Here is a 21,337-nt window from a genome sequence, read left to right as displayed (position 1 = left end):
AGAAGTATAAATATAGTTGATAACTTTCCATAAAATTGAATGCAAACCTTCAGACTATGAACCTTATGTTAAGATTACACAATGGTGTAGCGAGTCATATTGAATGCTAAGTAGGCCAAACAAAAGGAATGTTTGTTTCCTATCAGAATTGCTTGAAAAAAATTAATTAATGTAGGGCAAATATTTCATTTTAAAAAGGTTGCATAAGAGAGTGATAATGATTTTAACACGAGTTTCCTGAAAATTGCAATAAAAATTTAGGGTAGGCTAAATAAATAAGATTGGTAAGCAGGGTAACAGAAAACAAACATTTTTTTTTGGCCTGAAATGATGTTTTGTTTGAGTTTTCCTTTAACATTTACATACATTTTTAGATCATAATGGATCAATTTAAATTCAGTTATAAATACAAATGGTAAAATTCATGTTTTTTAATTACATCGCATTTGCAGCAGCAAACTTTCATTATAAATCTATTAAAGAATAAAATATTTCAATTATCATCTATGCTGATAAAATCAAAAGACTTGAAACAGATACACAAAACATTTTTGGCTCTATAAAAAAATTAGGTAATATACATTCTGAGGCACACAGAGTATATCTTCAATGATATAGAAGTGGAGAAAATTTTTATTAATTTTTTAGTTCTCACATCATTTGTGTAAATGTTCAACATAATTGATACAAAAATAAAGACTTTTCAACATCAAAATCTGGCCACGTAACTTCAGGTGAAAGTCTGAGGAATGTGGTTCGATGCTTCCTACTCATGTCAGTTAGTTTTTCTCGGGAAGCTAGTCCGGTTGGTGCTGTTGTGGTTTTGCCATTGGCAAGACACTTTACTACAATTGCTATGGATGGCATGCAACGGACCTCCTGTGTGTTGTGAGGTGAGGTAGTCACCAACTACTACAAGGAGGCCCCCTCATCCAAATTACCCTGGCTGTTCACAGGGGTGATAAATGCAACAAACAGTTATCATCTTTTTTGAAGTCGCCATGTTCCAAGCACTAGGTGGCCGTCATCAGGTTCTGATCTGGTCGAGATTATGTCATCGTGTTTCAACCACTAGGCGGCCATCATCAGGTTCTGATCTGGTCGAGATTATGTCATCATGTTCCAACCACTAGGTGGCCGTCATCAGAACCTGAAGTGGTCAAGATCATGTCAATTTGTTTTGATCAACAGGCGGCCGTCATTAGAACTTGATGTAGTCGAGATGATGTCAACATGTTTTGACAAATAGGTGGCCGTCATCAGAACTTGATGTAGTCAAGATGTCAACATGTTTCGACAACTAGATGGCCACATCAAGCCATGATGGCAGCTGCAACTGAACAACTCTACTGGAATAAATAACATGAAAATTGAACGGGACGGTGCGGCTTGTTAAATACTGTCTCTGTCACTCAGCTGATGGAACGGGTCGGTGTAGCTTGTTAAATACGGTCTCTGTCACTCAGCTGATGGAACGGATCAGTGTGGCTTGTTAAATATTGTCTCTGTCACTCAGCTGATGGAACAGGTTGGTGTGGCTTGTTAAATACGGTCTCTGTCACTCAGCTGATGGAACGGGTCGGTGTAGCTTGTTAAATACGGTCTCTGTTACTCAGCTGATGGAACTGGTTGGTGTAACTTGTTAAATATTGTCTCTGTCACTCAGCTGATGGAATGGGTCAGCGTGGCTTGTTAAATACGGTCTCTGTCACTCAGCTGATGGAACGGGTCGGTGTGGCTTGTACATAAGTGTTAAACACAGTCTCTGTCCCTCAGCTGATGGAACGGGTCAGTGTGGCTTGTACATAAGTGTTAAACACAGTCTCTGTCCCTCAGCTGATGGAACGGGTCAGTGTGGCTTGTACATAAGTGTTAAATAAAGTCTCTGTCACTCAGTTGACGGAGCATGCTTCTTTGGCTCAGGAGGTAGAGAGCGTGGCTTATCATGCCAGTGATACAGGTTCGATTCTTGTCGAGGCTCTCGGCAGGAATGCGTTTTCCCCTGATCTTTCACATTGGCACCCAACTAAAATCCCACAATGGTTGTATTGAGTCTCAGGTTGAGATTTGGGAAAATCTCAAGAAAAACAGTAATGTAAAAGGAACAGGTCGGTGTGGCTTTTACATACTGTTAAATACAGTCTGTGACAAACAGAACTGTTTTCAGATGTTGAGACGCCTTTAATTACAAACATCATGTTCATAAAAAAGTGAGTATTTCTGTTTAATTCATTTGGCATCCATCAAGAATGAGTATTGCTATCTAAAATGACCACAGTGATGGTTCTCCTATCTTTGATGGTTTCACATGTAAATGTTTCAAATGTTGGCCGACAAGACAAAAGGGAGATTACTCCTGTCAAATCTTAATGATATTACAAAATAATTTAATCTTGCTTGTAACAAGCATTTCTAGCCAAAATTTATGTCATCAGCCCTTATCGTAAAAAACGTATGTACTGTCACATTTGATTGGCTGATAAAGAGGCGTAATAATTTCTAAGAGAAAATAGTCCATCAATAAACTTGGAATGCCACTATACCATACCATTCATGGCTCTGATTTTGGTTGGTTATGTTCAGCTTAGCCATTTGTCATGTGTCTTTTTTACCTAACACAAATCAAATAGCTAGCTGTGTGCCTTTGGATTCGCCATGACATATTCCAGGGGTGAAGCTTCAGATTTTGTTTTAAGTTTAGCGTAGCTTTGTTTTAAACATCCTATCAAAAGCTGTTGTCATTTAAGGATGGCCTCCCCTGTGTGTGTGAGAGGCATGAGTGTAGTGTTTGTATGTCTGATGCTGACTTTATAGTGCTACCTCACTGAAGTATACTGTCAGAGACACCCAGCAGGACACCCCACCTGGTCACATTTTACTGACAACAGGCAAACCAGTCATTCCACTCATAAAATGCTGAACGCTAAGCAAGAGTAGAAAGTGGAATGTACCATTTTTATAAGCTCTGGTATGTCTCGGCCAGGGTCAAGAATTCAAAGCCTTCCACACAGGAGCCAACGCTCAACTGAAGGCCAAATGTGTCAAGGGCTACATTAGGAATAAAGTTGTTGAGAAAGAATCAAAAAGAAAAGATCCCAAAATTTAGTCGCCTCCTGCAATAATGCAATTGGGGCAGCAGGTACAATTCTTACCCCCTACCTGTAGAATGAAATCAAATGTAAGCCACGAGCCCCATTCGATTTGCACTCTTCTCCTTCTAGAATGTATCTTCCGGTCACTCGATTTGTAGCTCTTCTGCTTCTGGAAGATCTTCTACCTCTTCCGTCTCGACGCTGGAAGATTTATCTCCCAAGATGGCGGCGACCATTTTTAAGTGTGTGAGTGATGAGTTTCACTAGAGAAGGATATATGACACATACATGCACATTTTTGTGTCATAGTGTTTGAGAAAACTTAAAAACATGTTTATTTTGGGTTATATTCTCCTGGCTTACTCAATTTACATATAACGGAATGCGATCTTCTTAGAAGGCTTCTCTTCTGAGAAAAGTGCAAATCGAGTGGGGCCCTGGAGAATCAACAGTATTCCTGTTAGAACTTACCCATATTTATCCATCTTGTGTCTACCTCCAGCTGAAATCTACAGGAGGCAGACGTCCATTTCGTATCATGTAAAATGGCCTTCCACCTCCAGCCTGAAATAGACGATACTTATTTACATCAAAAGAGGAATCAATTTCAGTTGTATATTTCAAGATGCAGTCTCCCATCAAAAATGCTGGCCTCCATTACACTCCAACAGCTGTACATTCAAATTCAAATGACAATATTTTGCAACTTTTGTAACTGTCAGAGCCGCATAGTATGCACGTTGGCTAAGATAATGAATATTATAGATTTTCATCAAACTTATATAATTACAATTTTCAGGAATCTTTTTTCTATTAAATTAATATACATTAGGAAACCCAAGGAAATGATGAAATTTACATCTTTAAAGAAACATATATAGAAAATTTCATCTCTGGTATGTAAATATAATAACTGATTAAAAGTCAAATCATATATATATATATATATATATTATTTCAAGTTACTGCATCTATTTTACATGTACTATATGGCAAAATCTTTGTATACTATAACCAGTTTTAATTTTAGTACGGAGTACGGATCTATAGATTTGTTGTACAGATCTATACGATGTAATTGCTCCATTCAAGTTTGTAATGGATTGGTTTGTTCAAACTGTATGATATAGTTGGTTTCAACCCTTTTAAACTGGACAAATAAATGTTTTGTAAATTATGTACTCTACTATTATGATGTCATAAAACTATGACGTCATAAAATGATGTACCGAATAAAATTCATAATCCCCTGAAGAGCGGCACGATGTAGCCGCGAGAGTACTAGGGAGACAGCAGATCTGTGTTTGACTTTTTATTTTATTTTAAATATATGTATATATAAAACAAATGGTTTTTATTTCTATATTGTATTAGGAGCAGGTCGATATGGCTTGTACATAGTGTTAAGTAGTCTCTGTCATAAAGATGATGCAGTAAGTCGGAGTGGCTTGTACATAGTGTTAAATATGGTCTTTAACCTCTCTACCGCCTCATTTTATTTTATTTTAACCTCTCTACCGCCTCATTTTATTTTATTATAACCTTTCTACCGCCTCATTTACAAGGTTGTGTCCTTGGGCAAGACACTTTACCCTAATTGCTCTATATGGCATATGACAGCCATCCCGCATGTTGTTCAGGGAGGTAGTCACCAACTACTACAAGGAGACCCGGCCTCAAAATGACCATGGATGTTCACGGGGTGATAAAGTCATTCATAAGTCATTTAATGACTAAGTCATTATGAACTCTCTACCACCTTTTTTTACATAATTTTCTTTCTTTTTCTCCCCTTGATGCTGACTATTTAAAAACTATATGCAACTTGAGGATTAACAAAGATTAATAAAAAAACATAATTTGACCTTATAAATGCATTGTATTTATGCTCACAAGAATACAAAAGGGTGCTCTTGATAAAATTATATACAGGGAAAAGTTGACCTGTGAAATCTGGGTGGAAAAAATAAACATTTCTTATTTCATTTACACAGCTTTATAAAACAAAAACAACCAAGATTTGGTTTATGGTTAATTTTGTTTAACGTCCTATTAACAACCCATATTCTTTGGTTAAAAGCCTGAAGATTGTATTAGCAGATCAGTAAGTAAAGAACTTTTTATATGTATGAATTAGCACACCAGTTTTTCTTTCTTGAAAAAGGTGAGCTTTTAGGTGGATTATGGTATAACAGAGAATTGAAGAAAAATATTTCAGAATTTGTATCTAAGATTTTTGAATAGACCAAATAAACACACTGTGTCAGTAACAAATTCCAGTTTCCAATATATATGTATAATTATGATTTTGAAATTATTTTTTTTTCAAAATGGACTAGAAAATGCTTTGTGTCAATTTAAGTACTGATAAAGAGCCTCAGCTATAGATCTGAACTGAACAAAGGGACATAACTCTATTTCAGGATATGTTACTCTATGGTCTCTGAGGTATAAATAAATATTGCAAAGTATGGCAATTCTTTGTGCTTTAGAAAAAATAATCCACCTGAGCATAGCTTACAAAGGGAAAACAAAGATAAGCTCACACAGTAAAAAATAAATAAAATATTCATAAAATCTCGCAATACAAGATCACTTGAGATTTCTCTGGCACTTATGTATACAACAGATGAAGATTTGTTTGTTTGCTTGGTATATCATCCCATGAATAGCTAAGGTTATTTTGAAGCGAGTCTCCTTGTAGTAGTTGGTGACTACCACACTGAATGACATACAGGAGGCCCAACACATGGCATCCAGAGCAATTAGGGTAAAGTATCTTGACCAAGGACACAAGTACGACAGCAAAGACCGGTCACTTTCTCAGCTTCCCAAGAAACACAAACCAACATGGGTAGGGAGCGTCCAACCACGCACCTCGGATCTTCACCTAAGGTTACATTGGCAGGCACTCTAACAATTGAGCTATTGTGGCCCCAGATAGATGAGGAGGCTGAATACAAGAGAGCAATTATAAGTTTTCAGATACTCATATATATTGTTGTGAAAAAAAAGCGATTTTATCAAGGAACTGATTGAATCTTTTTTCAGACAACAATTTTAGTTTTCATAAACCAAAAAAATTTCCAATATTGACTAATTAACCAATCAGGGAGTCAAGGTAGATAGATACATGTATATAAAAAATGTAGCTTCTTTCTAAGGAATCGCTTGGAAGAATTTCTCTAAACTCATTTGGTAGAGTGTTAGCCTAGTAAACCAGGAGTCTCAAGTTCAATTCTCGGTAGATGCAAAAAATGTCTTCTCTTATACTGGCACCTACATGGATCATGGAGTCATAAATACTCAGGCTTGCTCCATAAGCATTGTTGTTAGCCCTAGAAAACTTGAGGACCAATGAACATGTTCATTAATAATCCTTAACTTAATAATTTTGATGGGAGAGGATTACAGAATTTAAGGATAGTCCTTTAAATAAGACTTCTGTAATGCTTTAACGAATTTCTTTTAGTTACAGAATGTTGACGAAACGTACTCAATTCTTTCCCGGAGGACAAGAAAGTAACCCTGGTTGAAACAAGCTGCTGCCTTTCAACTCGATCAGCACTTGAAAATTTCTCTCCAGCCGAGATTCGGTAGAACTTTTAAAGTCCAGGGTTCGATTCCAAGTGGAGGCTTTTAAAAAACGTTGCATTCTTTTACGAATTGATCACAATGAAGTTAGTTTTAGGAAATTTTTTTTCTTGTTACCTTACTGAAAATGTCTCCTCACATCAGATGGGTACCAGCTGTTACCATGGGAACCAGGGTGGCCAAAATGGTGTTTTTGGTGTAGTCTAGTTCTGAAAGAAAAATAATCCATATTGTCAGTATGTAACATTACAAACATAAATAATTGCAACAAGAAGCTTAATTTGAAATATCCTTGCCTTCCTAGCACTCAAACCAGTCGCCCGACACTGAATCTAGTGTAAGATTTACCACTAGGGTGAAAGGGAAATTCTTGCTGAAGCTTGGGCTAGTAAGGTGACCTTAATTAATCTCCACTTTTACACATCTTCACAAATTCCTCGAAGACAAACACAGTGGGGACAGCGATAGCTGAGTCAGTTATAGCACCGTCCACGTAACCTCAGGTGAAGATCCGAGGTACGTGGTTCGACGCTCCCTACCTGTGTCGGTTTGTGCATCTCAAGAAGTTGAGAAACGGGCCTGGTCTGTGCTGTCAAGGTTGTGTCCTTGGGCAAGACACTTTACCCGAATTGTTCTGGATGGCTTCTTTCCTTGGGCAAGACATTTTGTCCTAATTGCACGGGATGGCATGTGACGGGCATCCCATGTGTCATTCAGTGAGGTGGTCACCAACTACTACAAGGGGACTCTGCCTCAAAATGACCCTGGCTGTTCATTGGGCAATAATCCCAGCAAACAAGCAAATAGTCAAAAACAGTGATTAAGAACACCCAATCTGTAATAGAGAGGACTGATAAAAGACACCCTACCCATGTGGGGGTTCCAACTAGCGACCTCATGCTCTCAAGGAAAATATCCTACCACTAGGCTAAAGTAGAATTCCTACCAGCCTGAGCTAGTTAGTTGACCTTATGCTCTTCACACTTACACTTAACTCCCTCCTTCACTAAGTCTTTGCCCCCAAAGACAACCACAACCCAGGTTCTTAGATAAAAGCTATATATTTAAGTTTTGGGAGGGCTTATTTGTGATTTTTTTTTAGCTTACTATTTTCAATTTATGCGGGGCCTAATTAGTTTGGGATGGGGACTTTTTATCTCACTCTGGGAAGAAAATTGGCAAATTGGGAAAGATTTTTTTCAGGAGTTAACTGTAAATTTTGGGAATTTGGCTTAAATATGATATTATTTTCAGTTTGGAATGGTGCCCATTAACAGCCCCCAAAAGCCCTCAGAAAATCCCTATTATGATTTAGCCAAAATGAAGTAGGGGCTTATTTGTGGATAAATAAGGTATGATAAAAATAGATATGAAATAATACTATCAAGGAGGGGTAACAATTATTTCAACAATTACGGTAATGTTTTCCCAGCGGCACTCTTTCTCTAGACTACAAACAGGATGTTTCTAAAGGAATGTCGCAACTGCTTCAACAAACTTACAATGTTTAGAGCTGGGTACCGCCAACATTTACTTATGTACTGTTATATCACGACAAATATTATCTATATACTGATGTGCCGAGCAAATCTCCACAAGAAAACCTGGTACTGTACACACAACGAAAGGAATTTACTTCTGGTCCACAGATAGAAACAAAGTTTAGCCATAGATAATATATAATAATAGGTTTGGAATAGAGAATAGGGAAATGAGATCTGTATCGGAAATCCAAACAGTACTATTTTGTTTTGTTTTTTGTTTGTTTTTTGTTTTTGTTTGTTTTTTGTTTGTTTTTTGTTTTGTTTTTGGTGAGGATAGTGTATTTATTTGAACACATAACAAATGGACCAGATTTATTCTTTTTTATTTTGTTTGTTTTGTTTGTTTGTTTGTTTGTTTTTTTTCATTTGACTCTCCATGAATAAAGGGGAAGGTCAAAGAAGAGCCAATCAGACTGAATCACAGATCATTAATCCTTTTCCACTTTTTCATGAAAATCTGACACTAGTCTTGTATGAGGGGTTATGTTATGACCTTTCAACCAACCAATCAAAATGTATCTAGCAAAGTTTTGCAGTCTGCGTTTTGTTGACAACCATCATGGTAGTTGATGTATATCATGTGGTATTTTGAACAAATAGTCTTATTTACTACACTAGTATATTGTACTACTGAAAATAAAAAAATTGAAAATGTATCTCATTTTTTTCTGCAAACACATATTTTTCAACATTGCTTTCAGCGTTTGTTTGCTGGGTTTATCGCCCAGTGAACAGCCAGGGTCATTTTGAGGCGGGGGTCTCATTGTAGTAGTTGGTGACTACCTCACATAACAACATACGGGAGACCCGTTACATGCTATCCAGATCAATTACAGTAAAGTGTCTTGCCCAAATTAATGTGGCCGCCACAGAGTTACCGTGGCCCTGCATGTTTTCTATGACAATATTTATGATAACAAAATAATCTGGTTGTAAAAGTCTTACTCTGTGTCAATTTGATTTCTTAATTTTGAGAAGAAATTACGACAATGTAGATCCTGCAAAATTAAATGGCTATGTATAGAATATAAGTTAGTATAGATGAAAGACCTGGCCCTATGCTGCTCAGTAATACGCTATATAATCTAGCATTCATACAGCTGCCATATACCAAATCCTCCCACAACATCAGAGAGCCTTGCATAATATGAAAACAAAAACAAAAAAATAAGAATCCTGATTTTGACAATAGCTCTTGTATCTTGGATTACAATGGGTATTTTCGGCAGGTAGATCTGGGTTTTACCTCAACATGCCATGAATATTTCAGAAAAATATGAAGGAAAAGTTATTGAAAAATTATTAGGAATTTGTTACATCTACATTCCAATTCTTATATTTCTTATACACAAGGATCTTTTATTACAAAAGGGGAAAAATATAAGAAATGTGTCTTTACACAGGCATATAAAAATATGTCCCTGTATCCTGTGTGTGTACACAAGATGTGTCCCCTGTACCCTGTGTGTACACAAGATGTGTCCCTGTATCCTGTGTGTGTACACAAGATGTGTCTCTGTATCCTGTGTGTGTACACAAGATATGTCCCCTGTATCCTGTGTGTGTACACAAGATGTGCCCCTGTATCCTGTGTGTGTACACAAGATATGTCCCCTGTATCCTGTGTGTGTACACAAGATGTGTCCCTGTATCCTGTGTGTGTACACAAGATGTACCCCTGTATCCTGTGTGTGTACACAAGATGTGTCTCTGTATCCTGTGTGTGTACACAAGATATGTCCCCTGTATCCTGTGTGTGTACACAAGATGTGTCCCTGTATCCTGTGTGTGTACACAAGATGTACCCCTGTATCCTGTGTGTGTACACAAGATGTGTCCCTGTATCCTGTGTGTGTACACAAGATATGTCCCCTGTATCCTGTGTGTGTACACAAGATGTGTCCCTGTATCCTGTGTGTACACAAGATGTACTCCTGTATCCTGTGTGTACACAAGATGTGTCCCTGTATCCTGTGTGTGTACACAAGATATGTCCCTGGATCCTGTGTGTGTACACAAGATATGTCCCTGTATCCTGTGTGTACACAAGATATGTCCCTGTATCCTGTGTGTGTACACAAGATGTGTCCCTGTATCCTGTGTGTACACAAGATGTGTCCCTGTATCCTGTGTGTGTACACAAGATGTGTCCCTGTACCCTGTGTGTGTACACAAGATGAGTCCCTGTATCCTGTGTGTGTACACAAGATGAGTCCCTGTATCCTGTGTGTGTACACAAGATGAGTCCCTGTATCCTGTGTGTGTACACAAGATGTACCCCTGTATCCTGTGTGTGTACACAAGATGTGTCCCTCTATCCTGTGTGTGTACACAAGATGTGTCCCCTGTATCCTGTGTGTGTACACAAGATGTGTCCCTGTATCCTGTGTGTACACAAGATATGTCCCTGTATCCTGTGTGTGTACACAAGATGTGTCCCTGTACCCTGTGTGTGTACACAAGATGAGTCCCTGTATCCTGTGTGTGTACACAAGATGTACCCCTGTATCCTGTGTGTGTACACAAGATGTGTCCCTCTATCCTGTGTGTGTACACAAGATGTGTCCCCTGTATCCTGTGTGTGTACACAAGATATGTCCCTGTATCCTGTGTGTGTACACAAGATATGTCCCTGTATCCTGTGTGTGTACACAAGATATGTCCCTGTATCCTGTGTGTGTACACAAGATGTGTCCCTGTATCCTGTGTGTGTACACAAGATGTGTCCCTGTATCCTGTGTGTGTACACAAGATATGTCCCTGTATCCTGTGTGTACACAAGATATGTCCCTGTATCCTGTGTGTGTACACAAGATATGTCCCTGTATCCTGTGTGTGTACACAAGATGTGTCCCTGTATCCTGTGTGTGTACACAAGATATGTCCCTGTATCCTGTGTGTGTACACAAGATATGTCCCTGTATCCTGTGTGTGTACACAAGATGTGTCCCTGTATCCTGTGTGTGTACACAAGATGTGTCCGTGTATCCTGTGTGTGTACACAAGATATGTCCCTGTATCCTGTGTGTACACAAGATATGTCCCTGTATCCTGTGTGTGTACACAAGATATGTCCCTGTATCCTGTGTGTGTACACAAGATGTGTCCCTGTATCCTGTGTGTGTACACAAGATATGTCCGTGTATCCTGTGTGTGTACACAAGATGTGTCCCTGTATCCTGTGTGTGTACACAAGATATGTCCCCTGTATCCTGTGTGTGTACACAAGATATGTCCCCTGTATCCTGTGTGTGTACACAAGATGTGCCCCTGTATCCTGTAGGTGTGCATGTGTTCAATCATTTTTTTTCTCTAATACAACACATTTTCTCTATAATATCTTGTCGGATATCACTAGTTTTTTGGGGCAGTTTAGATTTGTTTAGAAAATCAGACATCATAATAAAATGAATTGAATTACTGTTTTCTTACACACTACCGTTTATTTCACCAAACTATTTTCCGCTGAACAGATTCTTCCTTCAGCTCTATCAGTACCAACAACTGTGTAAGGAAGTAGATGTTCTAAATTTAGCTCCTACTTACATACCACTTAGATAGAGGTCTAACACACCACCAGGGGGCGTAGCAGGGGATTCTAGGCAACACCAGGTGTAAGGATCACCTGACCTAGTTGATAGCACCTATATATGTATAGAGTAGCTTCCCCTTACTAGAACTCTTATGCAAGATTGATAATCTTACATCAAAGGGAAAAGGTTAAAGGTCACCATCTGTATCAGTTTCAATATCAATAGCATCAAATATCATTGAAAGGATAAGTACGTTTTCTGAAAAGGTAAAAACTGTATGTGCACTTTTATAATGCATTAAAAAGTTCATCTTAATACAGAGACAAAGAAGTAACGATAGTGTAAAGAATAGCCCTTCGGCTCCCCCGAACCTACACTCCCCTTGGCCAACTCTCCCCTAAAGACCTACACTCCCCTTGGTCAACTCTCCCCTAAAGACCTACACTCCCCTTGGCCAACTCTACCCCAAACCTACACTCCCCTTGGCCAACTCTACCCCAAACCTACACTTCCCTTGGCCAACTCGACCCCAAACCTACACTCCCCTTGGCCAACTCGACCCCAAACCTATGCTCCCCTTGGCTAACTCAACCCTAAACCTACACTCCCCTTGGCCAACTCGACCCCAAACTTACGCTCCCCTTGGCCAACTCAAACCCAAACCTACACTCCCCTTGGCCAACTCTCCCCTAAAGACCTACACTCCCCTTGGCCAACTCTCCCCTAAAGACCTACACTCCCCTTAGCCAACTCTACCCCAAACCTATGCTCCCATTGGCCAACTCAACCCAAAACATACACTCCCCTAGAGTCTACACTCCCCTAGACTACACTCCCCTATACCTACACTCCACTAGACTACACTCCCTAGACTACACTCCCCAAGACCTACACTCCCCCAGACTACACTCCCCTATACCTACACTCCACTAGACTACACTCCCTAGACTACACTCCCCCAGACCTACACTCCCCCAGACTACACTCCCCTAGACCTACACTCCCCTAGACCTACACTCCCCTAGAATACACTCCCATAGACTACACTCTCCCAGACCTACACTCCCCTAGACCTACACTCCCCTAGACTACACTACCCCAGACCTACACTCCCCTAGACTACACTCCCCCAGACCTACACTCCCCTAGACTACACTCCCCTAGACTACACTCCCCTAGACGTACACTCCCCTAGACTACACTCCCCTAGACTACACTCGCCTAGACTACACTCCCCTAGACCTACACTCCCCCAGACTACACCCCCCTAGACTACACTCCCCGAAAGACCTACACTCCCCTAGACTACACTCCCCTAGACCTACACTCCCCCAGACCTACCCTCCTCCAGACCTACACTCCCCTAGACTACACTACTCCAGACTACACTCCCCTAGACTACACTCCCCTAGACCTACACTCCCCAGACCTACACTCCCCTAGACTACACTCCCCCAGACTACACTCCCCAGACTACATTCCCCTGGACTACATTCCCCCAGACCTACACTCCCCAAGACCTACACTCCCCCAGACTACACTCCCCTAGACTACACTCCCCAAGACTACACTCCCCTAGACGTACACTCCCCTAGACCTACACTCCCCAAGACTACACTCCCCTAGACTACACTCCCCTAGACCTACACTCCCCAGACCTACACTCCCCCAGACCTACACTCCCCCAGACTACACTCCCCTAGACTACACTCCCCTAGACTACACTCCCCAAGACCTACACTCCCCTAGACTACACTCCCCCAGACTACACTCCCCCAGACTACACTCCCACAGACTACACTCCCCCAGACTACTCTCCCCCAAACCTACACTCCACTAGACTACACTCCCCCATACTACATTCCCTCAGACCTACACTCCCCCAGACTACACTCCCCCAGACTACACTCCCCTAGACTACACTCCCCTAGACTACACTCCCCTAGACTACACTCCCCTAGACTACACTCCCCCAGACTACACTCCCCTAGACTACACTCCCCCTAGACTACACTCCCCAGACCTACACTCCCCCTAGACCATACTCCCCCAGACTACACTCCCCCAGACTACACTCCCCAAGACCTACACTCCCCTATACCTACACTCCCCTAGACCTACACTCCCCTAGACCTACACTCCCCTAGACCTACACTCCCCCAGACTACACTCCCCCAGACTACACTCCCCCAGACCTACACTCCCCTAGACTACACTCCCCTAGACTACACTCCCCCAGACTACACTCCCCCAGACCTACACTCCCCCAGACCTACACTCCCCTAGACTACACTCCCCCAGACCTACACTCCCCCAGACCTACACTCCCCCCAGACCTACACTCCCCTAGACTACACTACACTCCCCCAGACTACACTCTCCCAGACCTACACTCCCCTAGACTACACTCCCCCAGACTACACTCCCCCAGACCTACACTCCACTAGACTACACTCCCCCAGACTACACTCCCCTAGACTACACTTCCCTAGACTACACTCCCCCAGACCTACACTCCCCCAGACTACACTCCCCCAGACTACACTCCCCCAGACTACACTCCCCCAGACTACACTCCCCTAGACTACACTCCCCAAGACCTACACTCCCCTAGACTACACTCCCCCAGACTACACTCCCCTAGACCTACACTCCCCTAGACCTACACTCCCCCAGACCTACACTCCCCCAGACTACACTCCCCTAGACCTACACTACCCCAGACTACACTCCCCCAGACCTACACTCCCCCAGACTACACTCCCCTAGACTACACTCCCCCAGACCTACACTCCCCCAGATTACACTCCCCTAGACTACACTCCCCAGACCTACACTCCCCTAGACTACACTCCCCAGACTACACTCCCACAGACTACACTCCCCCAGACTACACTCTCCTATACTACACTCCCCCAGACTACACTCCCCTAGACTACACTCCCCTGGACCTACACTCCCCTAGACTACACTCCCCTATACTACACTCCCCCAGACTACACTCCCCTAGACTACACTTCCCTAGACTACACTCCCCCCAGACCTACACTCCCCTAGACTACACTCCCCCAGACTACACTCCCCTATACTACACTCTCCTATACTACACTCCCCCAGACTACACTCCCCTAGACTACACTCCCCAGACCTACACTCCCCCAGACTACACTCCCCCAGACTACACTTCCCTATACTACACTCCCCAGACTACACTCCCCCAGACTACACTCCCCTAGACTACACTCCCCCAGACTACACTCTCCCTATACTACACTCCCCCAGACTACACTCCCCTAGACTACACTCCCCTAGACTACACTCCCCCAAACCTACACTCCCCCTAGACCTACACTCCCCCAAACCTACACTCCCCTAGACTACACTCCCCTAGACTACACTCCACTAGACTACACTCCCCAAACCTACACTCCCCTAGACTACACTCCCCCAAACCTACACTCCCCCTAGACCTACACTCCCCTAGACTACACTCCCCCAAACCTACACTCCCCCAGACTACACTCCCCCAGATCTACACCCCCTGAGCTACAATCCCCTATACTGACACTCCTCCAGACCCTCACTGCCTTGATATCACTTCCTCAGACCTTCACCCCTAGACCTACCCCCAGACCTTCACTCAGACCTTCACAATCCCCAATCCTACACCCCAACCAGATCCTCACCTAGACCCGCCCCAGACCTTCATTCCCCAAGACCTTCACTCTCTTAAGACCTACTCTTCTTACCCCTTACCCCATGATATTCATCTTTAGACTTACATCCCCCCCTCCCGTCCCCCTACCCCGACCTATGCCCCTACCCCTCAACCTCACACCTTCACCTAGACCTATCCCCACCCCCTTCCCCAACCTACATTCCTCAGAAATTCACTCAGACCTTTCCTCTGAAACCTTCACTCCCCCAGACCTGTCCATTGCTCTGCGAGACCGTGATTCCCCTCCCATTTTTGAGATCCTGTCTATCGGCCACCAGCATCTGAAGCACTAACCAACATCAAACATTTGGCATGCATTTTACTGTGTAAACCAGTAAGAGATAGTCAATCTGTCTAGCGAGCTCCCATCTGTGTATGCAGGGTACAACTAGGAATGGAATCTGTCTGTAGTACACATTCTAGCCAACATAGCAAGGTAAGAGCCCTACACATCATCCACTCGAAGCTGAAAATCATACATTACCCGTAGGCTAGGTAATAATATGTAACTTACAAAACTGAAACTCTCCAGCTAAAACCATCTACCATTAAAATTTCCAAACTGAAAACCATGTACAATACAACAAAGAAATATCAAAACAATAGATATTTACAATGGAACATTGATATTTAGCTAAGAACCATGTACAAAATACAACATTGACCTCTCAGCATGATAATGGAATTTGCTCTAGCTAAGAATTCTAAAGCCGAAAATAGAGTTCCCAAACCAAACATATTCTGTCTCAATAATGTTAAGTACCACCAACACATTTACTTCTTTTGACCTGATGTGACATGCTAAGAACTACCAACAAATCTTCAAAAAAAGATTTATCATTCTAATTCCAGAATCATCTCTGCATGAGATTAATTGTCTATGGTTAATCCACCTTCCATCCTTTAGGTATGTTTCCCATTTTACTTGTTTAAGATTTCTCAGTCGTGCGTTGCAGTTTTTGTTCAATACTTGAACTACCGGACATTGCCTAACTAAAATAGTCTGATAGTAGAAAAATAATTATCCCCAACCTCGAGTATGTGACATGGAAATCCCCAACCCTTTGGATTATTGTCTAATCCTTGTCAGAGTCTGGAATTAGACAACCTATAATATCATCCGTGGGGTTGAAGAGTTCTCTATCACACCCTCATGTTAGGGGATGGTTTTATTAGTCCACATAATCATCTCAATAGATAATCCTGTCATTATATTTCTCTGTAGGTAATCCTGTCACCTTAACTATCTGTACATAATCCAACAACCTTATTTCTCTGTAGGTAATCCAGCCACCTTATTTCTATGTAAATAATCCTGTCACCTTATTTCTCTGTAGGTAATCCAGCCACCTTAATTATCTGTAGATAATCCTTTCACCTTATTTCTCCGTAGATAATCCTTTCACCTTATTTCTCTATAGATAATCCTTTCACCTTATTTCTCCGTAGATAATCCTTTCACCTTATTTCTCTGTAGGTAATCCAGCCACCTTATTTCTATGAAAATAATCCTGTCACCTTATTTCTCTGTAGGTAATCCAGCCACCTTAATTATCTGGAGATAATCCTTTCACCTTATTTCTCCGTAGAGTATCCTTTCACCTTATTTCTCTATAGATAATCCTTTCACCTTAATTCTCTGTAGATAATCCGGTCCACTTCATTCTCTGTAACATAATTCAGTCAACTTAGGTCTTTGTGGACAATCAACTTCATTGTCACCTTATTTCTCTGTAGATAATCCAGTCACAATCATTATCTGTAGATAATCCAGTTACTTAATTTTATGAAAATAATCCAGTCATCTTCATTCTCTGTAGATAATCAATTCACTGTTGTTTTCAGCAGAAAATCCAGTCACCTTTATTTTCTTTGTAGAAAAATCCAGATATGCCACCTTTATTCTCTGTAGATAATCCAGCCATGTTTATTCTCTGGTAAAAAATTCTGTCACCTTTATTCTCTGTAGATAATCCAGCCATGTTTATTCTCTGGTAGAAAATTCTGTCACCTTTATTTTCTGTAGATAATCCAGTCGATTTATTCTCTGTAGATAATCCAGTCACGTTTTTTCTGAATCTCTGTAGATAATCTTTTGTAGATAATAGCCACATTTATTCTCTGGTAGAAAATCCAGACACCTTTATCCTCTGTAGATAATATATTTTTTTTTTTAATTTTTAATTTTTGAAGACATTTTTAATACATGAATAGATAATAACCTCATGCACACATACACACCCTCAAACATATACACATCAGTTCCAGAATGTATGGTTTGCCATTATATATCATCATGATCAGAATAACCTCAAGATCTTTCATTGTCTTAAAAGCAACCTCATCCGCATCATCGTACTCATCATCACCATCGTAATCACATCATCAAACAAGTCAACATACTCTCATCATCATAGTATCATCATCATAATCTCATCATACTCATCATCATAATAATCATCATTCTAATCATCTTCATAATATCATCATCATTAACTACAAAGGTAAATGCATGTACATAGGAAACCATACAAACTCCTATAAATGTGAATGTACTCTGATAGACATACATACACCCTCACACATATATACATATTCAGTTTCCTGGTAGCCTGATCAATCCTGTCGAGGGCTCAGTTTCTGTGTTGGTCATATCAACTCTATCCAGGTCTACCGAGTCATCAGCAGGATTGACCATGCTCCACACTGATAAGTACCTCTTACACACACACACACACACACAATTGGAAAACAGGGAGGAGGGTGGGGGGGGGGGATAGACAAAGAAGATAGACAAAGGATGGGACCATTTAATACATAAAATTAAAATAATATACCTTGATAGGAGATGGAAAGTAATTATTATCTGCTTATTTAATGAGTATCAGCAACACAGCACTGGAGAAAAAAAAGAGATATGGTAATTATAAGTCGGAGATTTTTCCCCAGTTTTTCCACTCTTTTTCAAACTTTTCCCTACAGGCTTCTCCTTTACTATATGCAATACATTTTTGCGTCTCATGATATTGTTTAAGAGCACTTATCAGACCATTGATGTTTAAAGACTTGTGAAAACATCGCATTTTATAAATATATTGTTTGATAACAAGGAGAATTTCATTGTCAACTTTACAGTTATTAGGATTTTGAGATAGTAGTCCACCTTTATTCTCTGTAGATAATCCAGACACCTTTATTCTCTGTAGATAATCCAGACACCTTTATTCTCTGTAGATAATCCAGTCACCTTTATTCTCTGTAGATAATCTAGTCACCTTTATTCTCTGTAGATAATCCAGACACCTTTATCCTCTGTTGATAATCCAGTCACCTTCATCCTCTGTAGATAATCCAGTCACCTTTATTCTCTGTAGATAATCCAGTCACCTTTATTCTCTGTAGATAATCTAGTCACCTTTATTCTCTGTAGATAATCCAGACACCTTTATCCTCTGTTGATAATCCAGTCACCTTCATCCTCTGTAGATAATCCAATCACCTTCATCCTCTGTAGATAATCCAATCACCTTTATCCTCTGTAGATAATCTAGTCACCTTTATTCTCTGTAGATAATCCAGACACCTTTATTCTCTGTAGATAATCCAGACACCTTTATTCTCTGTAGATAATCCAGTCACCTTCATCCTCTGTAGATAATCCAGTCATCTTCATTCTCTGTAGATAATCCAGTCACCTTCATCCTCTGTAAATAATCCAGTCACCTTCATTCTCTGTAGATAATCCAGTCACCTTTATTCTCTGTAGATAATCCAGCCACCTTTATTCTCTGTAGATAATCCAGTCACCTTTATTCTCTGTAGATAATCCAGCCACCTTTATTCTCTGTAGATAATCCAGCCACCTTTATTCTCTGTAGATAATCTAGCCACCTTTATTCTGTAGATAATCCAGCCACTTTTATTCTCTGTAGATAATCCAGCCACCTTTGTTCACCTAGCAGTGACACTGGGCCCCGGCAGCTTCATTACAGTGCAGTACAGAACAAGAGGCCAATAGGCCTTAAAGGACACATGAGAACTGAAGTATTTCAGTCATTTTGACCCCTTTTTGCCTCACTTAGGGGGTCAGTCAAGGCAAACATGTGCATATTGTATCATCCCATACTGATAATTCTAACCAAACTAGAATTAATTGTTCATATTTTTCTCAAACTTCATTGATAGTAAAAAGTAAAAACTCCCTTAATTCATCATGAAATGGGGATTTTTTCATTGGTGGCTATATAAATGAGGAAAGACGTTGCTTGGAAAATGAGGATTTGTGGTGGCTAGGTTAATGAGGATTAGTGGTGGCTGGGTTAATGAGGATTAGTGGTGGCTGGGTTAATGAGGATTAATGATGGCTGGGTTAATGAGGATTAGTAATGGCTGGAGAAATGAGGATTAGTGGTGGCTAGGTTAATGAGGATTAGTGGTGGCTGGGTTAATTAAGATTAGTGGTGGCTGGGTTAATGAGGATTAGTGGTGGCTGGGTTAATGAGGATTAGTGGTGGCTGTGATAATGAGGATTAGTGGTGGCTAGGTTAATGAGGATTAGTGGTGGTTAGGTTAATGAGGATTAGTGGTGGTTAGGTTAATGAGGATTAGTGGTGGCTGGAGAAATGAGGATTAGTGGTGGCTAGGTTAATGAGGATTAGTGGTGGCTGGGTTAATTAAGATTAGTGGTGGCTGGGTTAATGAGGATTAGTGGCGGCTAGGTTAATGAGGATTAGTGGTGGCTGGGTTAATGAGGATTAGTGGTGGCTGGGTTAATGAGGATTAGTGGTGGCTGGGTTAATGAGGATTAGTGGTGGCTGGGTTAATGAGGATTATTGGTGACTGGATTAATGAGGATTAGTGGTGACTGGATTAATGAGGATTAGTGGTAGCTGGGTTAATGAGGACTAGTGTTGGCTAGGTTATTGAGGATTAGTGGTGGCTGGGTTAATGAGGATTAGTGGTGTTATATGATGCCCTCATTGCATTATCATAACACAATAAACCTGTTAGTTTCATAAACTATTTTCAAACTAATGTTCAATTTTGTAAACACAATTCAAATACATTTTGAATTTAAACACATTATTCACGTCATATCTGCTCTGTTGTAAATGTCTTCTATATACCAGTTAGAAATTTCAGAAATGAATCCTAATTCCTGGTACATTGTATTTGTAAAAGTTTCATAATCTTCTGTAATCTCTCAAAGGTTTGCTCATCTGCTGTGATTTTCACCTCAGGAATGGCCAGGATGAGGAAGGTGGCTATCTTGCTGAACAACACACAGGAAGTCCATTGTAAGCTATCTGGAGAATTTAGGTATTGTGCCTTCCACATGGACACAACAAGGATAAAACTGAATAGCCTTTCAAAGATAATGTCACTGTATTTCAAACAGGATTTAAATTTGGTTCCACATTTTTTAATTGTAATCAGGCAGTCCATTAATTTAAGTCCATTAATTTCTCACTAATCCAGGAAGTCCTTGCTCCAATGATCCATTTATCCATCATACCACTGTATTCCTTGCTCCAATGATCCATTTATCCATCATACCACTGTATTCCTTGCTCCAATGATCCATTTATCCATCATACCACTGTATTCCTTGCTCCAATGATCCATTTATCCATCATACCACTGTATTTCAAACAGGATTTGGTTCCACATTTTTTAATTGTAATCAGAAAGTCCATTAATTTAAGTCCATTATTTTTCACTAATCTAGGATTCCTTGCTCCAATGATCCATTTACGTTATCCATCATACCACTGTATTTCAAACAGGATTTGGTTCCACATCTTTTAATTGTAATCAGAAGTCCATTAGTTAAGTCCATTAATTTTTCACTAATCC

The 21,337-nt window shown here is 40.6% G+C and overlaps 1 protein-coding gene across 1 annotated transcript in view; it reads right to left on the bottom strand.

The window, feature by feature from the left end:
* The window catches only part of LOC117338615, an 82,168-nt gene that overhangs the window by 57,356 nt on the left and 3,475 nt on the right, over positions 1-21,337 (bottom strand). The window contains 2 exon segments of the mRNA XM_033899976.1: positions 3,564-3,656; positions 6,804-6,895. The gene's annotated coding sequence lies outside the window, so the exon portion shown is untranslated.

The sequence above is a fragment of the Pecten maximus genome, chromosome 1, assembly GCF_902652985.1.
Source record: "Pecten maximus chromosome 1, xPecMax1.1, whole genome shotgun sequence".
Lineage (NCBI taxonomy): Eukaryota > Metazoa > Mollusca > Bivalvia > Pectinida > Pectinidae > Pecten > Pecten maximus.
This window is presented reverse-complemented; position numbering and strand designations above follow the sequence as displayed.